The sequence below is a fragment of the Mus musculus genome, chromosome 3, assembly GCF_000001635.26.
Source record: "Mus musculus strain C57BL/6J chromosome 3, GRCm38.p6 C57BL/6J".
In the NCBI taxonomy this organism is placed as follows: domain Eukaryota; kingdom Metazoa; phylum Chordata; class Mammalia; order Rodentia; family Muridae; genus Mus; species Mus musculus.
In genome coordinates this window covers 43,249,389-43,266,382 of record NC_000069.6, presented here as the reverse complement: position 1 = coordinate 43,266,382, position 16,994 = coordinate 43,249,389, and the positions used below count along the sequence as shown (strand labels likewise).

The following is a 16,994-nucleotide window of genomic DNA, read 5'->3' as shown; positions in this document are numbered from 1 at the left end:
TTTATTTATGAGTAATACAGGCCAAACAGATTAAGAGAATACAAATTTATGGAGGTATTCAGTAGGAATTAATTAAAATTAATCCCATGTTTGCATGTTCTCAAGTTTACAGTCTTGCATTCTCTGGCCAGTCTGACTAGGTGGTGACACTAGATATGTATTTGTTCGGACATTCCTGGGCTCTCTTGCATCTTAAGGTATCATTTGCCAGCAGTCATTCTTCTACATCCTACACCCTGTGTCTACCCCACCACTCACACACAAGATGTAAAGAGTGAGAGAAAAATAAGCAGTATCATTTATTGTCTGATCTTTTCTGACCTTCTCTACTTAACCTTAGGCTTATAGCCATCATACTCTTATTTTTAGTAATTAATACATCAAGTTGCCTCATAGATCCTCACTTCATTTGTTTATTTCTTCTTATATATGTCTCTTTAGTACAGTAACAGAAGAAACTGAAAGTAACTGTCAAGTAATTAGTCAACTAGTCAACCAGGACTTAAGAGAGAACAAGAAATAATGAATACCTGTGCTAAGTTCTGTGTAGTTTCCAATGAAGTTGCTGCTACTGCACAGTATAAATTCATAAGGTATTAATTGATCTCTGGAATCTGAGGCATGCATTTATTGGGGGAAAAATGTCAAAAAAGGAGGAAATACATAACCAAGTTCCAGTTTCTGATATGATTTCCAAATGAGTGTGCAAAATGTGATTCCTAACATCTAACTACATATAAGGATTAATATATATTGTTCAGATATGCCTGTGATATAGGTTCCCCTGTTTTAACACTTTATTTTGTACCTCAAAATAAGCTTAAAAATATGATTTAAGAAGCCATCTTCATTTCTGTTTTCTCAGCAAGATTTTAAATAATTTATGACTTTTTTTATATTTGTTTTGAGAGTGAAATCTACTGCCCAATATCGCCTTTCTGTCATTCTTGTTTCCACAGCTTTTATCTTAATGTCTCACATAAACAAAAGTCTATAAATCCTGCAGTAACTTTGCCAACTCGGCATTATTTTTTTAGCACTTATTTTTCTCTCTCTCTTTTTTCCATGTGGGGGTTTTAAAGATTTTTAAAACCTGAGGAGGGTTTTGAAGTCATTGTGACACTTCAGGGTTCAGATGGTGGGTAGACCTGCACACAAGACAGCTTTGGACATAAATAGTAACAGAGGCACTCCTCTGAAGAAAAGGGAGATTAGGTAGAGGATAGAAAAATGGAAGGCAGCCCAGATAAGGAATGAGCTGGCAATCATATCAAAGGAAGTCATGAGGATAGTCTTTGCTAAAGAGTATAAATACCTTAGTTAAATTCCATTTCATGGGTGAAGAATTAAGTACAGGGCAGACTTGTTTTTAAACCGTGTGAATCTGTGAGAAAAATACTGTCGTCACATAAAATATCCTGTGAAGGTCTATGTACATGATTGTTTTCATGCACTTCCAACCAGACTAGGAGGGGTGTTGAGAGGACTTTCCTGTGAATATTTTAGAGTGCAAAGTAGCTTTTGATCAGATCATCAAATTTCTACAGGTTGTTCCAAGAAGAAAATCAACAGCCAAGATTCATGAAATACAAATATCATAAAATGTAAAGGCTGAGGCAGAGAAGCAGATTATGCTGCATGCAGTGATGCATAAATAATATAAGATAGCTTAAGAATAACCATTTTGATAAAATCCTCAGATCTCAAGTAAAAAAGAAATAAAATTTTTGCTCTCAAAATATGAGTGATCATGGCTTGTGAACATGGGTTCCAATTATCCCAAGCAACATGCTCCAGCACAGAAACAGTTTAATTTTGTTTCCAGTCTACATTACCAAACAATAAGGAAGTGAATACTTTTGTGAAGACATCAAGCAGATAAACTGTAACAAATTAGGATATATATGCTATAGACTTTACATGCTATTTGTTGACTTCTGATTTGGTAGAAGTTAGATCTGCTAAATCAATATATTCCCAAATAATTTGCCTCAAAAATGACTCCCACAACAACATCAGGAAAATCCAATACCCACCTTCAACAATGAAGTATCACCCAGTATTGATCTCTGGCCTCCATGTGCACCTGTGCATGAATGTGCACAGGGAGAGATGGGAGGAGAGAAAGGGAGAGAGGAACAGAAAGAGGGGAGAGAGAACAAACACTATATGGGCCACATAGATTTGCTTTACACTATTTATCTATCATGAAAACTGAGAATTCCATTACCTCAGCATTATTTTAACTGGGCATGTTGTTTCCCATATTCTTGGTTTGCATAATCAGATCTATCATCAGGATACCACATTGGATTATTAGTATAGCATCTAAAGGGCCACCAGATAAGCTAGATAAGCAATCTCAGAAACCCCAACTGATTTACAAGTATTATTATTTTTAATTATATTGTCAAAGTCACAAGATTGGTGCCAGGAAATGTTGTATCAGCATCCTTACCATCTGTGATGGTTTGAATGAAAATGACTATGACAGTCCCATCAGAAGTGGCACTATTAGGTACTTTGTCTATGTTTGAGTAGGTATGGCCTTATTGGAAGAAGTGTGTTGTGGTACCACATTCTAGCTTTCTGGTGGAGATTTCTGAGAATCGCTGATACACCAGGAGGATAAGGCAGGGCAGTCTGAAATGGGGGAATTCACAGCCCATATTTCCCTTAAGGATGTCAAATTCTGCTACATCTTTGACCAGAAATGGAAAACAGGATCTGGGATGAATGCTGTGGTTTTCATTCTCCTCGCTGGGTACCTGCATGCTACTGGTATATTTCCTGAAGAAGAATTCAGGAATGGGGTTCCTCAGTCCACATGTCCCATTGGGGCTTCTGCACTCAAGACAAAATGGGGAAAACAGAGGCTATGGTTGAGCAGGAGCTGTTGGATTGGGAGTGAGAACCTAGTACTGGAGGGTCAGGAGAAGTGAAAATGCCTTCTTCAGGAGTCTTAATGCTATGGCTTGTTGAGGTGAAGGCCTTCTAACAAACAGGTAGGAAGTGGCTCTATTTCTGATGTTCTCAAATCTCTTCAATTTCTGGGATTTGAGTTGACTCAGGCTGACCAGTTCTTATTCCTGACTGGTGGAACAGTCCACTTACAATACAGTATGTCTCTGGGCACAGGGCTTTAAGATTTCAGATGCTGTAGCCAGGCTCTCTGCACTTCTCTCTGTCTGTCTCTGTCTCTCTCTCTCCCTCTCTGTCTCTCTGTCTCTCTCTCTCTGTCTCTCTCTGTCTTTCTCTCCTTCCCACCAAGATAATAATGGATTAAACCTCTGAACTGTAAGCAACTCCATTAAATATTTTCCTTTATAAGAGTTTTTGTTGTCATGGTGTTTCTTCAGACCACCATAAATTCTATTTATATTGCTGTAAGAGGTCTTTTGTTTGGAAGAATTGGAGTTGGAGAATTAGGATAAGATAAACATGTGAATCATTTAAGAGAACCATACTAGTAGGAATCTCTAAGATAGTGGTGCTAAGGGTTTTGAACCGTGGGGCCCAGCTCAGGTTTTAGAGGAGAATATTAGTATATGATCTAAAGATCTTTCTTGTGATGTTTTGGTAGATAATGTGGCTGCTTTCTGCACTCATCCAAAAAGAAATCTGCCTGAGTCTAAATTGAAGAATTATGGGTTAATAGTGTTGGCACGGGAAATTTTGATCAACCTAGGACTGACTTTATTGAATAACTATTGGTGGTCAATCTTTTGAAGATTTATATTGAAATGGAGCAAGGTAAACAAAAAAAATACAAAATACCCAGAGCGAAGGGGGAAAAAGAACACAAGGAAATATAAACAGATTTTAAAAGCCAGATGATATATGTAATAAAAAAAAGTAGTGACCTCAGCATAAGACATCACCCAGGAAGGCTATCAATTTGTGAAAAGGAATAGAAAAAAAAATGAAAAGGAGTTTTAAAAATGTTAAGCGGTAGTCATTGGAGTGTATATTTTTTAATTCTAATACTTAGAACTTAGAGGCTGTCAGGTCTGTGTGTTCAAGGTCAGCCTGGTGTACAGATTGAATTCCAGGACAGCTCAGGTTATAAATTAAGGATACCATGAAAAACAGGAAGTTAGTGAAAATGTAATTGAATGAGAATGACATGTTTCAGTCCAAGCAAGCAACAGAACTTGGCAGCTTTAGCTAAGTGGCTCTGGCCAGAGAGTAAAGGATAGAAGAAAAAGGAATATGGAACATTCTTCAGCCCCTGAAGCCAGGCCTATGTCAGCAATGTGCCTTCTTGGAGCCCCAATGAGACCATTGTGTGAAGCTCTGAAGGTAAAGACTAGATTGCCTTAGAGACTCCAAGATGTGGAAATTTCAAGTCCTGAGATACACATACAAGGAAGCATCTAGTTGGAAGAGGAAAATGTTCAAGGGAAAGAAGTGTGCTGCAATCAACAAAGGTGAGAGAGTTGGAAATATGAAAAGCACTCTGACAGAAGGAAGCAGAACAAATTTCATGAAAACACTGAACAGTGGCTTAGGACATGCAAATCAATAGTAACAAAATTGTGATAGTTCCAAGCTGAGAATGTATTAATTAAAGGGAAAATTCAAATGTTAACCATCAACAGCTGAGTTGACTTAGAGAAAGAACATAATGAAGAAATTAAGAGAAATTATTGGGAATATATAGCTAGAGGAGAAAGAATGTAGTAAAGGAGGGGTTGGGATTTCTGCAACAAAATGAAAAAGAATAAGTTTTTGATGTGTGGTTGATTAACATATAAGAGACAGAGGGTTTAGAGATATTGAAAGGAGCAGCAGATGCTCTCTCTTTTGCAAAACATAGAAATATATTGCCACAGGAAGATCAGGCATCTCTACCCAGCTTCAACACAAACAAAATCTCAGTATAATAACCTTCCAGCACCAGACAGAGAAGATCCTGGAAGATGTGAGGTAAAAGTAGAAGAGTTGGGGGGGGGGCAGAGGAGAGCAGCAATTTGGATGCACAATGAATGAATAAATAATGAAAAAAAAAGAAAATTGCTATTAGAGGATATTCAGATTTCATAGGAATGTCAACAACTGTAAGTTCAAAAACCCTATTGCTATGTTAGACATTCATGCAAAGAAGTCTCAAGATAATAATGATACAAAATAATATTTTAAAAGTAAAAAGCTAGGTAAAGATTCAAGGTATGACAGAAGTAAAAATATCCTGTATTCACGGGGAAGTCCACACATAGGTGTGTATAGAGATATTCATGTAAACTAGTTAAAGTATAATTAGAGTGTCACTCCTCTCTCTCTCTCTCTCTCCTACAAAATGATGTGCCAGAAAAAAAATATACATTAAAATCTAAATAAAACAATGTGCAGTAGCATGCATTAAAGTCATGCATTAATTTAGTATTTCTGAAAGTAACCAAAGATAGTTGGTACGTAATGATGAAGATGAACTATAAATAAATACTAAACGCATTGCTACAACACAACTTATACCATGAAGGTTTTCATAGTTCTGGAGAAGACTACAGTACATTAACAGATACTCATCAATGACTATCACATCCAGACAAAAACCAGCACATAAACAGGAGACTTTAACTACAATTTAGACCAAATAGGAAAGTAAATAGATATGGACATTGTATTTGATAAAATCATAATATACATTATTCTGATTCGCATGTAGAATGGTATGTGTGTATACCATATTTTAGGCCCAAAGTAAGTTCGTAAAACGCATAAGAAAACTGAAATTATCCTATATGTCTTCCTAGACCACAGTGTCATGAAACTAGAAAAAGAGAATGGCAGAGGACAGGAATTAGGAAGAGGAGGAAGAGGAGAAAATGGAAGAGGAAGAGGAGAAAGTGGTGAAGGAAGAAGACAAGGAGAAAGAAGAAGGAGGAGGAGAGAAGAGGAGGAGGATGAAGAATAGGAGGAGTACAAGAGAGAGGGGAGGAAGGAGGAGGTCAAGGAGAGGAAGATGATGGGAAAGATGGAGAAGACTAGAAGATTAAGATTGGAAAGTGGACATATCCACAAAAATTACATACCTTGTTCCTTAACAAACAATATGTCAAACACAATGTTGAATGGAAATACTTGGAACATCATAGCAGTGTATAGAAAAACAAACAAAATCAAAACAAAAACTAAGAATGTGTCACACATGGGTCTTTGAGAGTTTAAGGTAGTGTCTATTTCAAGACAGAGGATATTTTTTTTTTATTTTTTACACCAAGGGCTAGAAAATGAAGGGGACCATCTGGCCTGAAGCTCATAAATAAACAAAAATGTGCAGAGCAGAAATACAACAGACTGAAAAACAGAAAAACAGTTCAACAAAACTAGGGGACAGGACTTCAAAGGGACACAGTTCATGTATTTTTGTCTAGGTAAACTGAAGAGAGAAGTTCCAAAATCAGAAATGAATTAAGACAGTGCACTGCCATCACATAGAAACAAAGATCATTTTTTTCTATGTGATGATATAATAGCATATATAATAATATGCTATTTTAAAAATTTAGACAATTATGTGTTAAATAAATACAAGAAGTAGATAGATTTGAAACAACATATCAACACTAAGATCTAAGGAATACAGTATAGGGCTGGAGATACAACTCAATTCATAGAGTGTTTGCCTAGTTTACATTAAGTTCTGGGTCAGTCCCCCTATGATAGCTATTCTTAGTTGTCAACCTGACTACACACTGAAATATCTGAATCCCCAAAACAGAGGGCACACATGTGAAGGATTTCTGCTTAATTTGAACAGGAAAGATATACTTCTAATCTGGATCTTTGAGGTAAAAAGATATAACTTTAATCCAGAGCTAATCTGGACTGTGGTGGAAGCTGCTTAGCCTTTACTTTATAGCTCTCTACTGGCTACCAAGTCTATTCCTGCACTGGCATTAGAGACTACTTCCTTAGCAGTCTAGCATGTACAGATGAGCAAGGGAAACATTCACCCTCCTGGACTGAACAACCACTGGATTCTTGGACTTTCTATTCATAGCCATCCAGTATTGGATTAGCGAGGCCATTCTAATAAATTCTACGCCTGTGTGGAGAGATTCATTCTATAATTTGAGTTACTCTAATGATCCCTGGCTAATAACCCTTAAATCACATAATCCAGGTGTCCTGATATATACCTGTAGTTCCATCATTCAGGAAATAGAGACATGAAAATGAGTTGAAGGTCTTGTTTTGTTACTTCGCTTTTTCCAGACCCACTTATGTACATTGTGAGACAATATCTCGAATATTAAAATCAATCAATCATTCAGTCAATCATGAATTAAGAAAGACAGACAGAGAGAAGGACAAAATAACAAAAGAATGAAAAGAAAGAAAAGGTAAAGACAATCTTTTAAATAGATGGTTTAGATTTAAAGTGAATCAAATAATATTTAAATTATGGAATCTAAATATTTAATATGGCACTGACACAATTATCTATATTATTTTCAATATTGCTACTTATCCCCACAGTCAAAGCAATGCATATAAATTGTAAAAAAAAAACAAAAACAAAAAACACCTTCCATTATAAAATCAAGACAGGAAATTATAAGCTAGGTGCCTTTGCAAAAAAAAAAAAAAAAAAGAAAGAAACTGCCAGTTTTATCCCTAATACTTCTTCAGACAAGTTTATCCCCTAGGAGAAAAACAGTTCCTAAAACCACACAAACCCAAGCTCAGCTGTGTGACTGTGGCTTTTTCCAGGACTGTTTGCACTAATGTCTCAGGAAGACAGACATCTTGGTGGTATCATCTGAAAAATGAAAGTGTCAAAGATGTGAACCAAAGCTTCCCTGTAGTCGTATGATTTATTGCTTTCTTTCAAATCCATTTTATTATAGCTGTTGGAAACATTTCTATATTTTCCTAGCTTTTGAGTTGTTGGACTTGGGTTACAGTCTCTTTCTCAGAAATTGTAAGGTGCCTTGTATTTGTTTCTTCTTATATATGTATATAAGATCAGCATTGTCCATAATCACACAGGTCTGAGGTAAAACTGATAAAGGAAATAAAACAGGGTTACATTCAAATGACCTAAATAAAGCATAAGCTGAAACACCATGAGGAGGCATGCATAGCATGCAACTGGCCCTGAGTTTGGTCCCCAACTACACATAAAACTAGCATAGTGGCATACACTTTTAATCTCAGCACTCAGAAGTAGTGAATATAAAGAATGGGAGTTCAGAGTTATCTTTGGCTACATAGTGAATTCAAGAACAGCCTAGACTTTCTGAACCCCTTTATTAAAATATTTATAAACCCACAAGGAATAATACATCTTGAAAACCAATGAACCTATGGTGAAATATTATGCGTATCAGTGTTGGTGGTTTAAAAACAGTTAAAACTCTTCAAGATTTAACACTGGAAAATTTGGTTTTTTTCATCTCCATATAAGTTTTAAAAAGACACTTTGACAATTAAACAATATGTTGTTTATCTGATTAGTTAAGATTATTACCAATAATTTGATGGTGTGCCATATATCTTATTGATAAAAGGGACTGTATGGTAAGAGCATGTGAAAAAAAAAGCATATTGTTTAATGATCACATACGAGTTTCTTTTACAGTCGATTGGTTTTCTTTCTTTCCTTCCTATGTTGCTTGCAATTATTACAGATTTTTCAACTTCCTCTTATCAAACCATAATCAGAATATCCAAAATAATAAAGATTAAGGATTTAATAATTAATTTTAATAGAAGGGATGTGCATACTACAGAGACTGCTCAGGCTCTTTGTCTTGTGTCATCTACCAACTCTGTTTTGTTTCGTTTTTTTTTTTTTTGTAAACATAGTATTCAAAAAAGGCTTTGAAACATTTGAACAATTACCTTCATGAAATTTTCAGCATTCAATATTGTGAAATATTCAGCATGAAATGCTATCCTACTTGAGAATCTTTCAGTCTTCTATGTCCAAGTCCTCTCTCCAGTCCATCTTCTCTTAGTATCCATTATCACATGTGGAGTCCTTCCAAGGAACAGATATTTGTATGGAATGCAGATTGCAAGAGAGTTACAGTGGTGGGGGGAAAGTGATGTGTCACCAATTATGAGCATGCATTGCTATTACAAAAGTGAAAGTGATTTGGTCACCCATATGGTAGCTCCTAGCTTTTGGTAATTCGAGTTCTACAGGATCTATTACTCCCTTTTGGCCTCTATTGCCATTGTATACATGTACTGCATATAAACAAATGATGGTAAAATATAGACAACCATAAAATATTTTGTTTATAAAGAGCAACAGGGTAAAAAATTCCTGAGAAACTCTGGAAAAGAGTAAAATTGGTCATGAATCCCAGAAAATGGTTCACAAGATTAAAAAAAAAAAAACATTTTCTTTATTTTAACATTTCAAAATCTTTAGTCTTTATAGTATAGAATATGGCCATGTGTATTATCATGGAAATGTTGCATAGTAAATTAAAAATAATATATATTTTAATAGTTTGAGATCAACTGCTTTAGTCAATTCAGTTATTTCCAGTTGACACGATTAATTTTTTTTTGCTAGATTTCTGTTTAGCTTATTCTCATGTTACTGAAAAATGTCTTTATAGTAAACTGAAATAAACCTGAAAATTATTAAGTTTTTCTTTTTAATCACATGCATTTTGTGTTCCACATTTAGTAACTGTTTGGTACTTGTTTGTTAATATTTTGATTGATTGTGATATAGTATGTCTTTTACCACTTTAGTGCATTCCTGGTTTCATTGCAATTTTAATTATTCTAATGTTGCTATTGGTATAGGGTTTCATTTCTTTTTATAAGTATTGGATAGCATGTGTCACACACACATTATGAATTTCATTTGGGAAAAGCTTGATGTGACTCAGTTACCTCTTAAGGTTTCTCTATAGGTAAGGCCAAACTTGAAATCCTGATTCTCCTCCCCAACTCCCAACTCCTCCCATGACCTAAGATGACACTTAAGAATCATGGGATTCAGCTGCAAAGTTATCTGGATACTATTTGGATTCTATTTTTATATATTTGTGTTCTAAGTGTGTGTGTGTGTGTGTGTGTGTGTGTGTGTACAAATAAATATAGCCACAACAGTTATTGTATTGCTAGTATTAAGTGTCATGTGAGAGTACTAAGTCTACACAATTATTTCAGCTTGGTGCTATCGTTATTTTACAAACTCCACTGAAATATACAAGGATATTTTTCTTTCTTTTCCTGCAATCTTTTGCATTTATAGTATAATTATCTCAAAAGATTCCCTTTGCTTAGCTGAATGACATCAATCAATGCTCCAGCTGTGCTTCAGTTCCCACAGCATCTCCTGGACCACTGTGTGCACACACTGTCCATTGCTCTTCCCTTCATCTGGAAATGCCTCTTCTACCATTTCTTTTCCACCTGTTGGTTTTTGGTGTTTCCTCCACTGTTCCTTCAGCAAGCAGCATCTGTCCAGCAACTTCCTTCTTTATATTTAAGAAGATCTGTCTTTCCTTACATTCTTGTTATTTGTTCTCACTTCAGGTATACTGATGAGTTGTACAGTATTTGATGATCTATTTCCAGCACTAAATAATAATAATAATAATAATAATAATAATAATAATAATAATAATAATAATGTTTTCTTCATTCTGGAATCCATGAGTTGTGAAGATAAACCTCCTTCACTAGAAGTTGATTAGGTTTTCAGTAACAAAACCAAAAGGTCTCTCTTCCTTATTTTTCCTTTTGTCTCTACGATTGTTCTGCTGAATTTCTTGAAACTTTTTGAAATATGAATGAAGTCAGTTTTGTAGATTTATAAGCATATTTTATTTTTCAAATGTGGAAACAATATCTTAGTTTATTTTTATAGCTATTATTTAAAAAAAAACTTTCACAAAAAAGACAACTTACAAAAGGAAACATTTAATTTGGGATTCACAATATCAAAGGGTAAGAGCTCATGACTAACATGCTAGAGAGCCTGGCAGGCAAGCAAGTCATCAGGCAGGCATAGAGCTTGAGTGTAGCTGAGAACTCACTTCCTTATCTGCAAACAGGAGGAAGAGAAAGCTGACTGGAAATGGAGTAGGATTTTTGAAATCTCAAACCCTACCATGAATGGAATAGCTGTAATACTTCCTCCAATGAGTCCATACCTTATACTCCGTCCCAAATAGGGCCACCAACTGGAGACTATGTGAACAACATTATGAGCCTATAAGGATTATTTTAACACCACAACATCAACATATATATGTATAAAACCGTTATGTCCTACTGGCACTGTGATAACCTAATTAAAACCTGATTGCACAGCACTAAACTCTACTCCCAGTTTTCCCTGCTTTGTCTTTAATTTCATTTAATCTTTATTGTTGTATTCAGGATTCTAAGACAGTCATATATTTTTCTAATATCCAAGTATTTAGCACACAGAGGATGTCTGTATTTTATAAAGATAATATAATACAAAGCAACAGAACAAGTATACTTTTGAAAGGGTAAAAGCCTCCAAAAATACCATAGTCTAAAACAAAAATCACTGATGGCCATTTAGTCAGCTTAAGAACAGGTAAATGGTATGTATGATTTCAGAAATACTATATGAAATTTTAAAAGTCGCTCCCAAAATCAAACAGAGAATCAGAAAATCTATTATTTTCTTTTTATTTTTTTTTTAATTAGATTTTTTTCTTTACATTTCAAATGCTATCCTGAAAGTTACTTAAACCCTCCCCCTGCCCTGCTCCCCAACCCACCCAATCCTGCTTCCTGACCCTGGCATTCCTCTATACTGGGGCATATAATCTTGCAAAACCAAGGGCCTCTCCTCCCATTGATGGCCAACTAGGCTGTCCTCTGCTACATATTCAGCTAGAGACACAAGCTCTGGGGGCACTGGTTAGTTCATATTGTTGTTCCACCTATAGGATTGCAGGCCCCTTCAGTTCCTTGGGTACTTTCTCTAGCTCCTCCACTGGGGACCCTGTGTTCCATCCAATAGATGACTGTGAGCATCCACTTGTGTATTTGCCAGGCACTGGCATAGCCTCACAAGAGACAGCTATATCAGGGTCCTTTCAGCAAAATCTTGCTGGCATATGCAATAGTGTCTGGATTCGGTGGCTGATTATGGGATGGATCCCCAGGTGGGGTAGTCCCTGGATGGTCCATCCTTTCTTCTTAGCTCCAAACTTTGTCTCTGTAACTCCTTTCATGGCTATTTTGTTCCCTATTCTAAGGAGGAATGAAGTATCCACATGTTTGTCTTCCTTCTTCTTGATTTTCTTGTGTTTTGCAAATTGTATCTTGGGCATTCTAAGTTTCTGGGCTACTCTCCACTTATCAGTGAGTGCATATCAAGTGACTTCTTTTGTGATTGGGTTACCTCACTAAGGATGATATCCTCCAGATACATCCATTTGCCCAAGAATTTCATAAATTTATTATTTTTAATAGCTGAGTAGTACTCCATTATGTAAATAGATAACGACGAAATAAAACTTAAAATAAAATGAAAGGACTCTCATTAATATAATGAGAAGGTAAGAAGCGAAAGGAGGGAATCTACATAGCAAGTAAATTCGTTTTAATTGTATTTTAAAGATGATACTTTCCTTTGGTGCAGGCTTGGTACTCTGGAGACAGATATTGGCATGAATTTTTTCTAGTGAGCATTAATTCAGTTAGTGATGTTTTTCCATGCTATTTTTCAAGGATATTGAATAAATATTATTGGGTACAGTTATAAAGACCAGACAATAACGACTAACCAGAAACAAATCCTAAATGTAATTACCCCTGTGCAATACTGTGTTTGCATAGTTTATATTTGCTAATTTTTCATATTGTTTTGGGTTTTATAACTTTGCGGATTGATTGAAGTAATCACTGTTTACAAAGTCACTGTTTCATTAACCCTACATCCTGCTTAAGTTACATCAACATGTTTACTCTTCTCATTATTATTTACACATTGGATTTTATCTCATATTATATCTCATTTTACATTGTTTTACCAAATTTTTTACAGTTCTTACTATTAAGTTTCCATGTTTTTAATTCATGGCTTCTGTTGCAGAATTTTAAAACTTCTTTACTTTTAAAGTTGTATCTAAATGTTATTAAGGAAAATAATGTCAACAGGGCTAAAATTATTTCAGAAAAGAGTGAAAGACCTTCAGATGAAGAACCAACTCTCTTCCAACTGTTTCCCACAGCAAACCTGTTTGGTCTCCACAACTCAAATTCCTTCCTTCCTTCCTTCCTTCCTTCCTTCCTTCCTTCCTTCTTTCCTTCCTTCCTTCCTTCCTTCCTTCCCTCTATTGCTCTTGCTCTCACTCTCGCTCTCTCGCTCTCTCTTTCTTCTTTTTTTGACTGAAATAACCAAACACCCTCTGATGCTATGATAAAGAGAAAATGGTATCTATTCTAGGGAATCACTCATAGAATGCAACATGACTGATGTTCCTGTGACAAGATTGTATTATGGTATTGTTTGTTTGGAGCTAGAAAGTGAAAACAGCACAACACATCTTTGGAGCAAAACATTCACACAGAAAATGAGGTGCTCTAGAGATCCCATACCTCACACCTATACTGTTTAATTCTGCTAGTTTTGTTGGTATCCAGAGGATTTGGTTTCATATAGCAATAGGCCAGATAGAACTCAAGTTAGATTACAGAATCCTTCACACTTTGTTGGCAAATTCAGCTCATTTTCTATAAAATAAAAAATACCCTTTGCCTTCACCATACATTATGCAATAATCAGCAGATTGCTATTGATGATAATAGAGGAGATAAAGACAAATCATATTTTCTGCACATACAATTTTTAGGGGGTGAGTACACAGACAATTGAAGTAACTGCATGTAACAGGTCTGTTCTGAAGCTCTTACACTTTGTGGCTTATGTGTCTACATATTAAGAATGTCCTTAAAAGGATCTGACATTCCATGCATATATTAAAAGTGTGTGGCTTCTTATTGTGTTCCAAGGAGGTGATGCAGTTTATTTCATGGTTTTTTTAAATCAATTATTTGTAATAGGGCATGAGTTTAATTAGGGATACATTTTAAATAATTGGATATGTGTGATGTGTGTGTGCACTTGAATTGAGAATTTAGTAATTCTCAATTTTCCTTGATCTTCCAGTCCAAAATTATATGAAATTATTCTTAATTATTACTACCTAAATGAATTAATAATTATATGAACAAGACACTCTATCACCTAGGAAATCCTCCTACAAGAATGGTTCAAATGCACTAGATTACTCAATTATATATGACCAATTTCTCACTAAACAGGTTATGAATACAAGAGAATGGGTTATTAGTTAAATTAGGAATCATAAAAGAAAAAATATATAGTTGTGATTTGTTGTAAAAAATATTTTACCCATCTTCATTGCTGCCAATGTGCAGATATTGAGTGGAACCACATATATCTTGACCGTTGCATGTAACTTGATTCCTTCTGCTATATCCTAAAACGTCTGAATGCAGTTCATTTTTGTGTTTCACTATATTATGTCTCCAATATGGAATAGAGGTCTTGCTTTACATTTGTTTACTTGATATTTATAGTTTTGTGTTCTTTTTTTGTTGTTATCTTGTTCATTTGTCAGTAAGAAGCAGGCAGACACTGGATTTGTATCTCAGTTGTATTTGATAACTTTGCAGTTGAATTCACGTTCCTTTTTGACATACATTCATATAAATTTGAGGTCTCTTTTCTGAAAATACACCAAAAATTACTCATACTTGCCTATAACTTTGTAAACTGCTGATGAGAGAACACTTACAAACACATACCAGTATTTAAGCACACTTACTTAAAAAAAAAAAAAAAAAAGCAAAGTGGCTCAAACAAGAACAAAGCTCAGGAAAGTAGACAAAAAACAAGTAAGACTGAAGATGGTAACTTTATCCTTCTGCTGCTCCCATCCGTTGTTATTTTTGTTCCCGTTTTAGACAGGGTGTCACTGTCCAGCCCAGGACGGCCTGCTGGAGTCCCAGACCCATCAGCACATCCAGCGTCTCCTCTCTCAAATCCCTCAACACCCTCATTGTGTCTGAGCTTAAACGCTGCCAGTGTTAACTGGAAGGCTGCGGTGAATGGAGATATTGTCACAACGAGAGTCTAGAGTAGAGAGGTACAAGGCAAGCAAACGGCACACTGGGTGCTGGTCATGCACACACTCCAGTTAGACCAGACGACCCAGGCTTGCAGAGCTCAGAGGCTGACCTGGACCTTCTAGGTCACTATTACTTTACTGGGTTTTCTTTTGTTCCATATTTGCTTGTTCCACTGTTTTGTAATTGCTGCAAGGTCAGAGGTTTAGTTAGTCTAAGAATGCTTAGCCACACCTTGAACTGTCTGACTCAAATGTTTTTATCCTTCTGAACATATGCCTAATTTCCACCAACAAATATTTTAAAGATACACAGTAAGTCAGCAGAAAAGAGAGGTGGGGTATGGGGCTAAGGACTGCTACCACCCTTGGGCACAGCACTGATGAGTGAGCTGCTCAATGGTGGGGTTAGGACCAGCTAGTAAGTCTTCTCCAGGAAGACCTTGCAGCAGCTTGCTGGCACACCACCTCGAAGTCAGAGTCATTGCCATAATAGGGATCTTCAATAATGAGTTTTCTCTGTGGATCATAGCTCCCAATAGCTTTGCAGTTTTTAAGTTGATTACTTTTTCTATTGAGATCTCTCAGATTGGTTTCATCCATACATAGTATATAATCGAATGTGGCAAAGTCTACTTTTGTAATCTGTCTTGCCTTATGGGCTGTGCTTATGCCATGATTTCTTAGGCAGCTGACAGCTCTTGGGTCTGGGGGCCGGCCCTTGTTCCGGTCAGGAAACGGCGCTGCTGTCAATGGCCCAATTACCTGAAACCCTTTTATCAGTTACCAATTTTCTAAATACTGCTTCTGCAATGGGTGACCAGCAAATGTTACCGAGACACACGAACAGCACTGACTTGGACCCAACCTCTGCCATGTTTTGGTCAGTTTTGTGTTCTTTTGGAGTTTTTTTGATTTTTCCAAATATAGAGGAGACAGGAGCAAGTAGCTCGCTAAGTTTGAGGAAAGTCTGTTCTACAAAGCAAGTTCTAGAACATCCAGGGCTATGCATAGAAACTCTGTCTTGAAAAACGAGAATTAATAAAACAAGTTTTGCTACATATGCAGCTGGAGCCATGGGTCCCTCCATGTGTATTCTTTGGTTGGTAGTTTAGTCCCTGAGAGCTCTGGAGCTACTGGTTGGTTCATATTGTTGTTCCTCCTTTGGGGCTGCAAACCCCTTCAGCTCCTTGGGTCCTTTCTCTAGCTCCTCCATTGGGGAGCCTGTGCTCAGTCCAATGGTTGGCTGAGAGCACGCAACTCTGTATTTGCAGGTACTGGTAGAGCCTCTCAGGAGAAAACTATATCAGCCTCCTGTCAGCAAGCATTTGTTGGAGGACCTTGGTCCTGTGAAGGCTTGATGCCCCAGTATAGGGGAAAGCTAGGGCCAGGAAGTGGTAGTGGATGGGTTGGTAAGCAGGGGTGGGGGGAGCATAGGGGATTTTCAGAGGAAAAAACAGAAAAAGGGGATAACATTTGAAATGTAAATAAAGAAAATATATAATTAAAAACAACAACAAGTTTTGGACCTTTATGTAAATATTTTCACACATATAGTTGTATCCTCATATTGCTTTGCAGAGCTGTGTAGTTGATGGTAGCTGTGCTCATGTTAGATGATTTTACTATCTTCTATTTCTTATTGTTGGTAATGCTTTTGATTCATGAAAATTTGGAAGCAAAAATTAATTACATAATAAAATTGGTAATAATACACTTTGTCTTGAACTTGTAATGTTCCAAAAGTTACAACCTGAAAGGTCCCTAAAGGACCAATTATGGGATGCAAAAATGTGCAAGATCGTAAAGTCGTGTGTCTCTGGCTCTATGGTGTTGTCATTGCAACAGAGCAGTTCACTTGAGATGTCTCAGACC

The 16,994-nt window shown here is 36.2% G+C and overlaps 1 pseudogene; it reads right to left on the bottom strand.

The window, feature by feature from the left end:
* Positions 1 to 15,451: 15,451 nt before the first annotated feature.
* Positions 15,452 to 15,996, bottom strand: Gm9723 (annotated as a pseudogene).
* Between the last annotated feature and the right edge of the window lie 998 nt (positions 15,997 to 16,994).